Raw genomic sequence first — 13,080 nt, 5'->3', positions numbered from 1 at the left:
AATCAAGAAATGTTAGGGACCCCTGCACTCCCTTATTGATTAACTGCTCTAAACCCCTTTAATAATCTCTGGGCCAGGCAGAAACCTTGGAGCTGGCCTTTGGACAAGAGTCCACCTTCTCCTGGGGTGGCTGGCCTCCTAACAAACCTCTAATTCCTTTTCAATCAAAGCTCAGCCACAGGCAGACAAATTTGGGTTTTGGTTAACAATGGTTCTTTCAAAGATTAATAAAATGACTGGAACATTAGCAACACTGGTTAAGAAAAAGAGACAAAAGATAAATGGTAACTATCAAGAACGGAAAAATTGGGACAAAATTACAGATCCTGCAGACATTAAGAGATCACAAAATATTACAAATAACTTTCAGCCTAAAATAGACAAATTACTTAGAAAGATAAAATTTACAAAAGCTGATAAAAAATGTGTTCAATCTGCATATGTAAGAAAATGAATCTGTAACTGAAAGTCTCAATAAAATACAAGTTTCATGGGTAACTGCTACCAAACGCTTCAGGAAGAAATAACAAAATTTTTTTCACAAACTACTCCACAAAACAGGAGACAGTATTTCCCAAAGCATTACATGATGCTCATTTAACCTAGTTACCAAAACGAAAAAGCACTTACAGGAAAGACAATATTACAAGCAAATCTTACACATAAAATTAAATGTAAAAATCCTAAACCAAATCTTAGCAAATTGACTCCGATAACATATATTTTAAAAAGGTATATATAAAAAAAAGACAACATCAGTGTGAGCAGAAAAAGTTAGGGGTCCCTGGAAAACAAAGATGAGACATAGCCTTCTTGACAGAAGAAAAGCCATTTTAGGCCCCCAGCCATCTTGTGAAAGAATTAAGAACAAACAGGGGCGCCTGGGTGGCGCAGTCGGTTAAGCGTCCGACTTCAGCCAGGTCACGATCTCGCGGTCCGTGAGTTCGAGCCCCGCGTCAGGCTCTGGGCTGATGGCTCGGAGCCTGGAGCCTGTTTCCGATGCTGTGTCTCCCTCTCTCTCTGCCCCTCCCCCGTTAATGCTCTGTCTCTCTCTGTCCCAAAAATAAATAAACGTTGAAAAAAAAAATTAAAAAAAAAAAAAAAAAGAACAAACAGCCACTATCAGGCAGGAGATAGCCCAATCATATGAGGGACAATAAATCAATGGTAAAACTCCCAGTGCTGGTTCCAAAGCAAAAAATGACCTGATGCACATGCTTGAATTATCTTTATAGGATCTGAACCCCGTAGAGCATTCAGATACTGAACCAACTAAAGCCAGAAAACTGATGATGCTGACCCTTATTGGCCCTCTTGACCTTGACCTGGACTTTTCAGTCACCTTCAGATGACTTGTGCCCCAATTCTTTACTAAATCCCCTTGTGCAATGAATTACCCTTTCATGAATATGTATGCACCCTTAGCTTAAAACTTTCTGGTTTGTTGTCTGAGGAGATATTGCTTTGGGAAATATCCCGTGTTCTCCACTACTTTTTGCAAGTAAAACTCTTCCTTTTCCCATTCTTTTTTTTTTTTTTTCTTTTTTTTTTTTTTTCCTTTTCCCATTCTTTGACTTGGTTGTGTCTTTTGGCTCAATATCCATGGATAGGGGAGCCCAGTTTTGGGTAACATTGTGACAAAGTGGGGTTTATTTCTGAAATACAAGACTGGCTAACATTTGGGTGAAAACTCTGTGTAACTTACCACATTATCAGAAGAAAAAAAAAAAGAAACCATATGAGTATTTCAATAGACTTAAAACAAAAGCATAAAATGTGTTTGATAAAATTTAAAACTACTAGACTTCCACTTTTTATGGTGCAGTAGCTGGCAACAAACGTGCCCTCGCACCATAAGAATTAGATCACTAAAACACATATGTAAAACAACTACCTTTAAACGTTGCCATATGGGCAATATAAAACTATAAACCCTATAATTCACGTGAAATCTCAAGGGATCCCAAATAGCCAAAACCATCTTGAAAGGGAAGAACAGTTTTAGGTCTCACATTTCCTGATTTTGAAATCATGCCCCATAGAGTTAATAAGGTAAAAATTAGTGGAAATTAAAGCTTGTTTTTCAGAGAAATGCTTCCCCTAATCAACCACTGTTTCTTTTCAGACCCCACTAACAAACACACTAGTTTCTTTGCAGTAGCCTGGACTCAAGATCAACTGATATGATTCCAGCTTGTGAACAAACAACTTACTACAAAGCTACAGTCATCAAGTATGTGGTGCTGGCATAAATATAAACGCTGATCAATGGAATAGAAAACCCAGATCTTCACATAAGCCTTCATATGTATAGTTAAATGATTTTCGACAAGAGCGCCATGACTATTCAATGGGGAAATGACAGTCTTCTCAATAAATGGTGTTGGGAAAACTGTATATCCACATGCCAATGAATGAGGTTGTAGACCCTTACCTAACATCAAATACAAAAATTAACTCAAAATGGATCACAAGACCTAAATGAAAGAATTTAAATTATAAAATACTTAGAAGAAAATGCAGGGAAAAACAATGAAATTGGATTTGGCAAGGATTTCTTCAAAATGACACCAAAATTAAAACTGTGTTCTATAGGTTAATGAGGTTAAAACTGTCACCAGTAAACCCCTACTGACTGCCTTTCTTCTTCACAGGAATGTTAACCTTATCTTTTAGCAGCAAACAACAGGAAGAGCTCCATAGGCCTAGACCAGTTTGAGACTGACCACTGACCACAGGAGATGGACCATGAAGCGTCTGACAGCTACCCCGACTTCATTATACTGTTAACACCTCCGCCCAAGGAGGAGCACAAACTTCATTAACGTAACACACGATACAAGCATAGGCATGTCTTCAAAGTAGCCTGTACAACCTATGTCCATCTCTACATGCAGTAACGAAGTTTCCCTTTCTATTCATCCTAATCCTAAATAAAAGAAACCCACTCGCCCCCATGGGAAGTTATTCCCTGTGATTTCCTTATTTGTTGCAAATAAAAATTCTGTTGTATGACAACTCCAACTGATGTAATCTTCTTTTTTTAATTTTTTAAATTGTTTAGTTATTTTTGAGAGACAGTGTGAACGGGGGAGGGGCAGAGAGAGAGAGGGAGATACAGAATCCAAAGCAGGCTCTAGACTGAGCTGTCAGCACAGAGCCTGATGCGTGGCCCAAACCCCTGAACTTCAAGATGATGACCTGAGCCGAAGTTGGACGCTTAACCAACTGAGCCACCCAGGCGCCCCCACCTGGTGTAATCTTTATCTGTAACTCATCAAGAAGCAAACTCATGTTAGTTTGGTCACAAAATCACAGGCAATAAAACAACAGACAAACCAGACCCCATCAAAATTAAAAACTTTCGCACATTCAAGTACACTACCAACACAATGAAAAGCAACCCACAGGAGAAAATATTTAGACATCATGTATCTGACAAAGGATTAATATCCAGATTAAAGAACTCCTACAACTCAACACCAAAAAAACCCAATTAAAAAATGTGAAAATAACTTGGGAGATAGTTCCTAGAAAATATACAAATTTTCCCTATCATTTTATGAGATTTTTAATAAAATATTTCAATGAAAAAAATACACAAATGGTACACGAAAATGTGCTTACCATCATTAACTGTTAGAAGTCATACTGCAATTGTTAATAATATATATTTGGTTTTCATCCCTTTCCTGGCACAGAGCTCCTAAAAACCTTGGGATTTCCTAAGTGGGGTGAGCCACAAAGGTGTCTTTTGAGACGTTAATGAGGTGACTTCTGAAATACCCCAGGTCATCTAAGGATGGGGGCTGGTCACCAGAAGAATCAACCACACGGCTAGAGGGTTGGAACTTTCAGTCCCAGCCCCACCCCACACTACCCCTAGTGGAAACGGATGGAGATTAAGTTCAATCACTAAAGGCCAATGATTTAATCAATCACCTCTATGTAATGAGGCCTCCATAAAAACCCAAAAGAACAAGGTTCACGGAGCTTCCAGGTTGGTGAACATTTGTAAAGGGTAGCACACCCAGGGAGGTCACGGAACCTCTGTACCCCTTTCCATATACCTTGCCCTACACATCTCCTCCAACTGGCTGTTCCTTGAATTATATATAATCTTTCATAAATAAGTTGGTAACCTAGTAAGTAAATTGTTTCTCTGAGTTCTGTGAGCCACTCTAGCAAATTAATTGAACTGGAAAAGGAGGTCATGGGCATTTCTTAGAGCCAGTCAGAAGCCCAGGCAAGAACCCAGACTTCTGATTAGCTCTGAAGTGGGGTACAGTCGTGTAGACTGAGTTCTTAACCTATGGGATCTGACGCTATCTCCAGGTAGATGGTGTCAGAATGGAGTTGAATTGGAGGACACCCAGCTGGTGTCTCAGAGAACTGCTTGGTGGTGTGGAAAAAATACACACAATGAAACTGATGTCAAATTTGTATGAGGTCAATGCAAACCAAACCCACAATGAGCTACCACTTCACATCCATTAGGATGGCTCATTTCAAAAAAAACCCAATAACCAACAAGAGTTGGTTGGAACCCTTGTACATGGTTGGCTGGAATATAAAATGATGTAGTTGCCATGTAAAACAGTACAGCAGTTCCTCAAAATAACACAATTACCATTTTTTTTAAGTGTCAGGTTTTTTTTAATGTTTATTTTTTAGAGAGAGAGCATGGGTAGGGGAGGGGCACAGAGAGAAGGAGAGAAAGAATCCTAAGCAGGCTTGGCACTATCAGCACAGAGCCCAAAATGGGGCTCAAACTCATGTACTGTGAGATCACGACCTGGGCTGAAATCAAGAGTCAGACGCTTAACCAACTGAAGCACCCAGGCTCCCCCACAATTACCATTTCTGGGTACATACACAAAAGAATTGAAAGCAGGGACTTGGGGTGCCTGGGTGGCTCAGTTGGTTAAGCGTCTGACTCTTGATTATGGCTCAGGTCATGATCTCACGGTTGGTGAGTTCGAGCCCAACATCAGGCTCTGTGCTGACAGGGTGGAGACTACTTGGGATTCTCTCTCTCTCCCGTTCTCTCTGCCCCTCCCCTGCTTGTGTGCATGCTCTCTCTCAAAATAAACATTAAAAAAAAAAAATTCTGACACTTTCTCAAACATAAATGAACCTTGAAGACCTTATGCTAAGTAAAATCAGACCCAAATAACACAAATATTGTAGAATTCCATTTATATGAGATACCTAGAGTAGTGAAATTCATAGTGACATCAAGTAGAAGGGTGGTTGCCAGGGTCTGGGGGAAGGAAGAAGGGGGAAGGGGGAAGGGGGAAGGGGACTTATTGTTTAATGAATATGGAGTTTCAGTTTGGGATGATGAAAAAGTTCCGCAGATGGATGGTGATGGTTGCACAATGATGTGAATGTACTTAATGGCACTCAACTATATACTAAAAAAATGGTTAAAATGGCAAATTTTATCTTATTTATATTTTAGCATAAGTTTTTAAGATTTAAATTGAAAAGAAATAAAACTCTTTATTCCCCATATGACATGATCATGGATATAAAAAATCCTAAGCAATGTACCCAAAAAAACACCAAAATAATAACTGAATTAAAAAATTTTTTTAATGTTTATTTATTTTTGAGAGAGAGACAAAGTGTGAGTGGGGAGGAGCAGAGAGAGAGGGAGACACAGAATCCAAAGCAGGCTCCAGGCTCTGAGCTGTCAGCACAGAGCCCGAAATAGGGTTTGAACTCATGAACCGTGAGATCATGACCTGAGCTGAAGTCGGACACTTACTGACTGAGCCACCCAGGTGCCCCAATAACTGAATTTAAGTAAAGTAACAGGATACAAGGTCAAATGCACACAAAAAACTAAATGTCTATATACTGAAATGAACAAATGTAAATTAAAATTTTAAAACATCTTTTACAATAGAATCACTAACCATGTTATGTCAAGGAATAAATTTCACAAGACATGTTAAGACCTGTACTCTCAAAACTCTGCTGAGAGAAATTAAAGAAAACCTAAATAAATGGAGAAATATAGCATATTTGTGGTTCTGAAGATGTGACATTGGTAAAAAGTCAGTTCTTTCCAAATTGATCTATCAGTCAATCCCAACCAAATGGACCACACTCCTGAATGTAAAATGTAGAATAATAGAGCTTCTAGATAGAGGAGCATTCTCCATAAACTCAATGAAGAGAAAAATCTCAAACAAGGCATAAAAAAGTATTAACAATAAAGGAAAAGATTGATAAACTGAGCTATATTAAAATTAAGAACTTCTGTTCATTTTTAGACTACCATCAATAGAGCTAAAAGGCAAGCCAGAATGGAGAAGATACACTTAAACACGTGCAAGGACAAAAAACTCCTATCCAAAACATACCAAGAACCTATTACAACCCTTTAAGACAAAGATAAAAACAAAAACAGAAAAATGTGCAAAAGAAGCACTTCACAAAAATAGATATCCAAATCGCCAAATAATCATGAAAGGACACTTAACATCATCAATCGCCAGGAAATACACATTTCAGCCTCAACAAGCTATCACTGTATGCGCAACAGAATGACTCAATTCTTCTTTAATTGTCAGTATTAAGGGTCAACACAGGTTTGGAACCACAGGAACTCTCATAAACTGCTGATGAGAGTAGAAACTCATACAGCTACCTTGGAAAATATGTTAGCATTATCAGTAGAAGTAGTAGAAACGCATACTTATGATCCAGCAGTCTGAGTAAAGAACATGAGCACATGCACACTGTTAGGTTCCTAGGGTTGCGAAAATAAAGTACCACAAACTGGTGGCTTAAAGCAACAGAAATTTATTGTCTCAAAGTTCTGAAGGTTAGAAGTCCAAGATCAAGTGTTAGCAGGGCCACACTCCCCTTGAAACTTATAGGGGAATTTTTCCTGGCTTCTTCCTAGCTTCTGGCATTGTGCTGGCAATCTCTGGCATCCCTAGGTGTGTAGATGCAGCACTCCAATCCATCTTCACACGGTGTTCTCCCTTTGTCTCTTCACATGGCCTTCTTTTTTACAAGGACACCAATCATACTGGATTAGGGACCCAGGCTAATTAAGATTAGCATGATCTTATCTGACTAATTACATATGCAATGACCCTATTTCCAAATAAGGTCACATTCTGGGGGACAGCCGCACAATTCAGCCTATAATTATAAAAGCAAGTACAAGAATATTTCATAAAAGCATTTTTTTCATAATAGCCCCAAACGATAACAATCCAAATGTCTACCACCATTAGAATACATTTTAAAAGCTGTAATATATTTATGTAAGGGAATGTTACACAGAAATGAAAATAAAAGAACCACAATAACGTGAAACAATTTGACTTTCACAAACATAACATTAAGCAAAAGAAGTCATACATGAAACACAATGCATTTTTATTAAAAGTAAAAAACAGGGGCGCCTGGGTGGCTCAGTCAGTTAAGCGTCCAACTCTTGATTTAGGCTCAGGTCATTTCTCATGGTTCACAAGTTCAAGCTCCATATGGGGCTCTGCCCTGTCAGAATCCCTGCTTGGGATTCTCTGTCTCCCTCTCTCTGCCCCTCCCTCACTCACACACACTCTCTCTCTCAAAAATAAACTTTAAAATAAACAAACAGGCAATCAAAACTATACACTTATTCAGGGATGCATGGTTACATGGTATAAATGTAATGACAAGTGATTAACCATAAAACTAAGATAAGCGTGATCTCTGATCAGAAGGACAAGCATTGTGATTAGGAGAGGACAAAACAGAGCTTCTGGGACATTGGCAATGTTCAATTTCTTTACCTGCATATGGTGAATTATACGGATACGATGAGCTGTACTCTATTATTTTATGTACCTTTCCATAAGTGATATTTTATAATAATGTAGTTAAAAGGAGCTTTGCTGAAAAAAATTGGAAAAATACTTGAAGCAAATATGACAAAGAGTCAATAACTTTATGTCAAAAGTTCATGCTTAAATAAATGCTAAATAAACAAAGTGCAAAATTTTATAAACTAAGTTGCCTTTTGTATAAGAAGGGAAATCAGGAGTAACCTAACAAACACTACCTTTCCCATGTGATCAAAGTTAACATCACCAGAAATGAGGCAAATTGACGGCATGTACCTTCATAAGCACCTTTTTGTGGTATTCCTGACAAAACTGTGTGAGGTGAATTTAATCATGAAAACAGACCAAACAAAACCAAACTGAAAGACATTCAATAGATAACTAGACTAAACCCTTTAAATACCAGGTATATGAAAAACAAGATTGAAGAACTATTCCAGATTAAAGTGGACCAAACAGACAGGACAACTAAATCCAATGGATAATTCAAGATAGTCTTTTGCTATGAATTTATTATTTTGCTGTAAATTCTCAGCACCACTGACAAGATGGAATAAATCTACAGATTAGGCAGTAGTATTGTGACAGTTTAATTTTGATAACTGTACTGTGGCTATGTAAGAGAAAGCCCTTGATTTTAGGATATGTGCACTAAAGTACTTAGGGGTTGTGGGCCTTATGACTGCAACTGACTCTCAATCCAAAAGTAAAAGGTGTAATTATGTGTATTTTATACACACACACACACACACACACACACACACACACACACACACACACACGGAGACAGAGCACATGCAAGCAACTGACAGTAAGAGAAGAAAGAGATTAAAGAATAAAGCAAGTATGGAAAAATGTTAACACATGGGGATTTGAGGCAAAAGGTACATATGTAGGAATTGTTTCTACTATTCCCACAACTTTTAAGTTTGAAATTATGTCAAAATAAAAAGCTAAAAGGGGGTGCCTGGGTGGCTCAGTTGGCTAAGAATCTGACTCTTGATTCAGCTTAGGTCATGATCTCATGGTTTGTGGGTTTGAGCCCTGCATCAGATACCAGGATGGTGCAGAGCCTGCTTGGGATTCTCTCCCTCGCTCTCTGCCCCTCCCCCACTCCCACATGCAAGTCCCTCTTTCTAAAAAATAAACAAACGTTTAAAAAAAAAAAACTACAAGAAAAATCTTACCATACAGAAAATCAGACATTTCACAAACACAAAAATTAAAGAAGAGAAATTATTCAACCACTCAAAACATTTTTTTGCTACTTAATTAGCACTAAACCAAAAATTACAATAGACCATGGTAGCCAGATTCTGGAGAAGTTGGTATTTTCATACTTTGCTGTTTGAGTGATAACTGGTTCCAAACCTTTTGAGATAAACAACTTGACGATATGAACCTCAGAGTTAAAAAAAAAAAATTAAAAAAGTACAGATTCCAGTGATTCTACTGGTGGGACTGTATCCTAAGGGGAAAAAAAAAAGCCTAAATAATGAAAAGTCATCATACACAAAGGTAATCATTACAACCTTAAGTGAAACATAGGGAAAATGTAAAGAAAACCGATATAACCACGCATGGGAATTATTCAGTCACTAAATTAGTCTACAGAAACTAAGCAAACATGGAACAGTATTTACAGAAGATACAGTGATATGATCAAGTCAAACTGCATGAACAGAATAATTACAAACTACAGTATTAAAAATAACTATGCACAGGTGAACAGTGGGGAGTGGCCAGGATGGCGGAATAGCATGGAAGTTTTTTTTCTCTTGCATCCCTCATCCCTGAAATACAGCCAGATCAACACTAAAACATTCTGCACACCTAGAAAACTGATTTGAGGATTAACACAACAATCTGCACAATCTGCACAAGAGAATTTAGCAGGTACCTGGCATGGAGAGGTGAACTGGGAGAGAAAGCTGCGGAGGGCAGGGAGCTGTTTTTGTTTGCGGAGAGAGGACAAAGACGGGGGTGGGGGGGGGTACGGAAAGCATCCTGCATCCCCACTGTCCAAAAGCAGCTGGAGAGAAAAGAAAAAGTACACAAGGGACTGAACATAAAAGGGGGAAAGGAGAAAGGACAGGGTTTAAATTCCATTAAGACTCTATAAACAGGGGGAGCGTAGAGTCTGAAACTACGCGGCTTAATACCTGGGGGTGCTCTGGTGGGAAGGGCGAATCCCCAGGAGCAGAGAATGAGGTCCTCAAGGTCTTGGGTCACATGGGGAGAGGTGGTTCCCCTACTGGGAGGACATTTGGTAGAGGCTGTGAGGCCTTCCCACAGGCAAAGGTCCCAGTGGATCTGGGAAAACAACCCCATTCACTGGTGCTAAAACAAGGACACTAAGGGGGAAGCCTGGTGCCAGATGTGTGGGGTGATTTTCCATAATCCCTGAAACCCTGCTGCCACCTGATCACACCAACTTTTTCTGGGGCAGGTTGGCACCCAGCCAGTCTCTGGCCATTGGCAACAGCACGGTGTCCTGAACGTTCCAGGGGGCAGCTGACACCTGGCCATTGCTCAGTGAGAACCTTCTCCATATGTCTGAGTGGGTCAAAACTGCAGTCCCTCAGAAGTGAGGGGCTGGGAAACAACAGCCACATCTGAGATAAAACTCAGGAGGGAGGTGCCGCCTGGCAACCTGATGGCTTGGTGACAGACAGTATAAAAGCGGAGAGTGGATGGAATCCAGAGACAAAGGAGGGGTGAGCGATTGCTGATTGGGAAGAGCCAAGAGTTCTGATACTAGAGACTGGGTAGCTAGGTCATGCCATTTTCACCCCTCCCGTGCATGCACATACACACCTACAGGCGCCACAATAATCCACCCCAGCAAGCTAAGCAGCGCCATCTAGTGGAGAAAGGAGCTGTTACACTAAGCCCCACCCAACTGGGCCAACCTCACTCTTCAGGAACACCACAAGTCTCTTCATCTGCTTAGTTTACAGACTATAAAGCGCTTCATGGTTTGACTTCTAGGGGAAACCGATGTAATTTCAATGACACTTCAGTCTGTTTGCTGGTCCATCTATTCAATAATTTTTTCTTTTCTTATTCTTGAATAAGAGAAAAAATTTATGTTATCCATTCCTACACTTTACTTTTGGGTAAATTTTTCAAATTCTATTTTTTTACTTCCATCATTTCATTTTATTCTATTTCATTGTATTCATTTGTTCAAATTTTCAAACGTTTTCCTTTTTTTTTTCTTGCTTTCCCTTTTTTCTCTATCGAGCTCCTTTAAACAACCAAACCAGAACACACCTAGGATCTAGCATCCGTTATTTGATTTTTTTGTGTTGTCTTTAATTTTAATTTTTTTTACCTTATGGATTCCTTTTCTTCCTTCTAACTGACAAAACAAAGGAATTCACCCCAAAAGAAAGAACAGGAAGAAATGACAGCCAGGCACTTAATCAGCACAGAATCAAACAAGATATCTGAACCAGACTTTAGAATCACGATAATAAGAATACTAGCTGGGGTTGAAAACAGATTAGAATCCCTTTCTGTGGAGATAAAATCTAGATGAAATTAAATTAAAAAATGCTATAAATGAGCTGCAATCTTGAATGGATGCCACGGTGGCAAGGATGGGTAAGGCAGAGCAGTGAATCAGCGATACAGAGAACAAACTTATAGAGAACAATGAAGCAGAAAAAAAGAGGAAGACTAAAGCAAAAGAGCACGATTTAAGAATTAGAGAAATTAGAGACTCATTAAAAAGGAACAACATCAGAATCATAGGGGTCCCAGAAAGTGAAGAGAGAGAAAAAGGGGTAAAAGAGTTATGTGAGCAAATCATAACAGAAAACTTTCCTAACATGGGGAAAGACACAGACACCAAAATCCAGGAAGCACAGAGGACTCCCCATTAGATTCAGAAAAACCCAAACATCAACAAGGCATATCACAGTCAAATTCACAAAATACTCAGGCAAGGAATGAATCATGAAAGCAGTAAGGGAAAAAAAGTCCTTAACCTACAAGGGAAGACAGATCAGGTTTCCAGCAGACCTATCCACAGAAACTTGGTGGGCCAGAAAGGAGTGGCAGGATGTATTCCATGTGCTGAATCAGAAAAATATGCAGCCAAGAATTCTTTATCCAGCAAGGCTGCCATTCAAAATAGAAGGAGAGATCAAAAGTTTCCCAGACAAACACAAATTAAAGGAGTTTGTGACCACTAAACCAGCCCTGAAAAAAATTTTAAGGGGGACTCTCTGAATGGAGAAAAGACAGAAAAAACCCCAAAAACAAAAAAACAAACAAACATACAAACAAACAAACAACAACAACAAAAAAAACCAAAGACTAGAAAGGACCAGAGAACACCACCAGAAACTCCAACTCTACAGGCAACATAATAGCAATAAATTCCCATCTTTCAGTACTCACTCTAAACGTCAATGGACTAAATGCTCCAATCAAAAGACACAGGGTAACATAATGGATAAGAAAACAAGATCCATCTATATGCTCTTTACAAAAGACCGACATTAGACCTGAAGACACCTTCAGATAGAAAGGGGATGGAGAACCATCTATCACGCTAATGGTCACCAAAGGAAACCTGGAGTAGCCATACTTATATCAGACAACCTAGACTTTATTTATTTATTTTTTTAAATTTTTTTAAGCGTTTATTTATTTTTGAGACAGAGAGAGACAGAGCATGAATGGGGGAGGGGCAGAGAGAGAGGGAGACACAGAATTGGAAGCAGGCTCCAGGCTCTGAGCCATCAGCCCAGAGCCCAATGTGGGGCTCGAACTCACGGACCGCGAGATCGACCTGAGCTGAAGTCGGATGTTTAACCGACCGAGCCACCCAGGCGCCCCAAGACTTTAAAATAAAGAACAAATACTGCTAAAATGTCAATACTACTCAAAGCAATCTACATATTCAATGCAATCCCTACCAAGATAACACCAGCATTCTTCACAGAGCTAGAACAAACAATCCTAAAATTTGTATGGAACCAGAAAAGACCTCGAATGGCCAAAGCAATCTTGAAAAAACAAAACCAAAGCAGGAGGCATCACAGTCCCAGACTTCAAGCTGCATTACAAAGCTGTAATCATCAAGACAGTATGGTACTGGCACAAAAACAGACACTCAAATCAATGGAACAGAATAGAGAACCCAGAAATGGACCCACAAACATACGGCCAACTAATCTTTGACAAAGCAGGAAAGAATATTCAGTGGAATAAA

Source organism: Puma concolor, chromosome B3 (assembly GCF_028749965.1).
Source record: "Puma concolor isolate L17-30 chromosome B3, mPumCon1.1.hap2, whole genome shotgun sequence".
Classification (NCBI taxonomy): Eukaryota; Metazoa; Chordata; class Mammalia; order Carnivora; family Felidae; genus Puma; species Puma concolor.
This window is presented reverse-complemented; position numbering follows the sequence as displayed.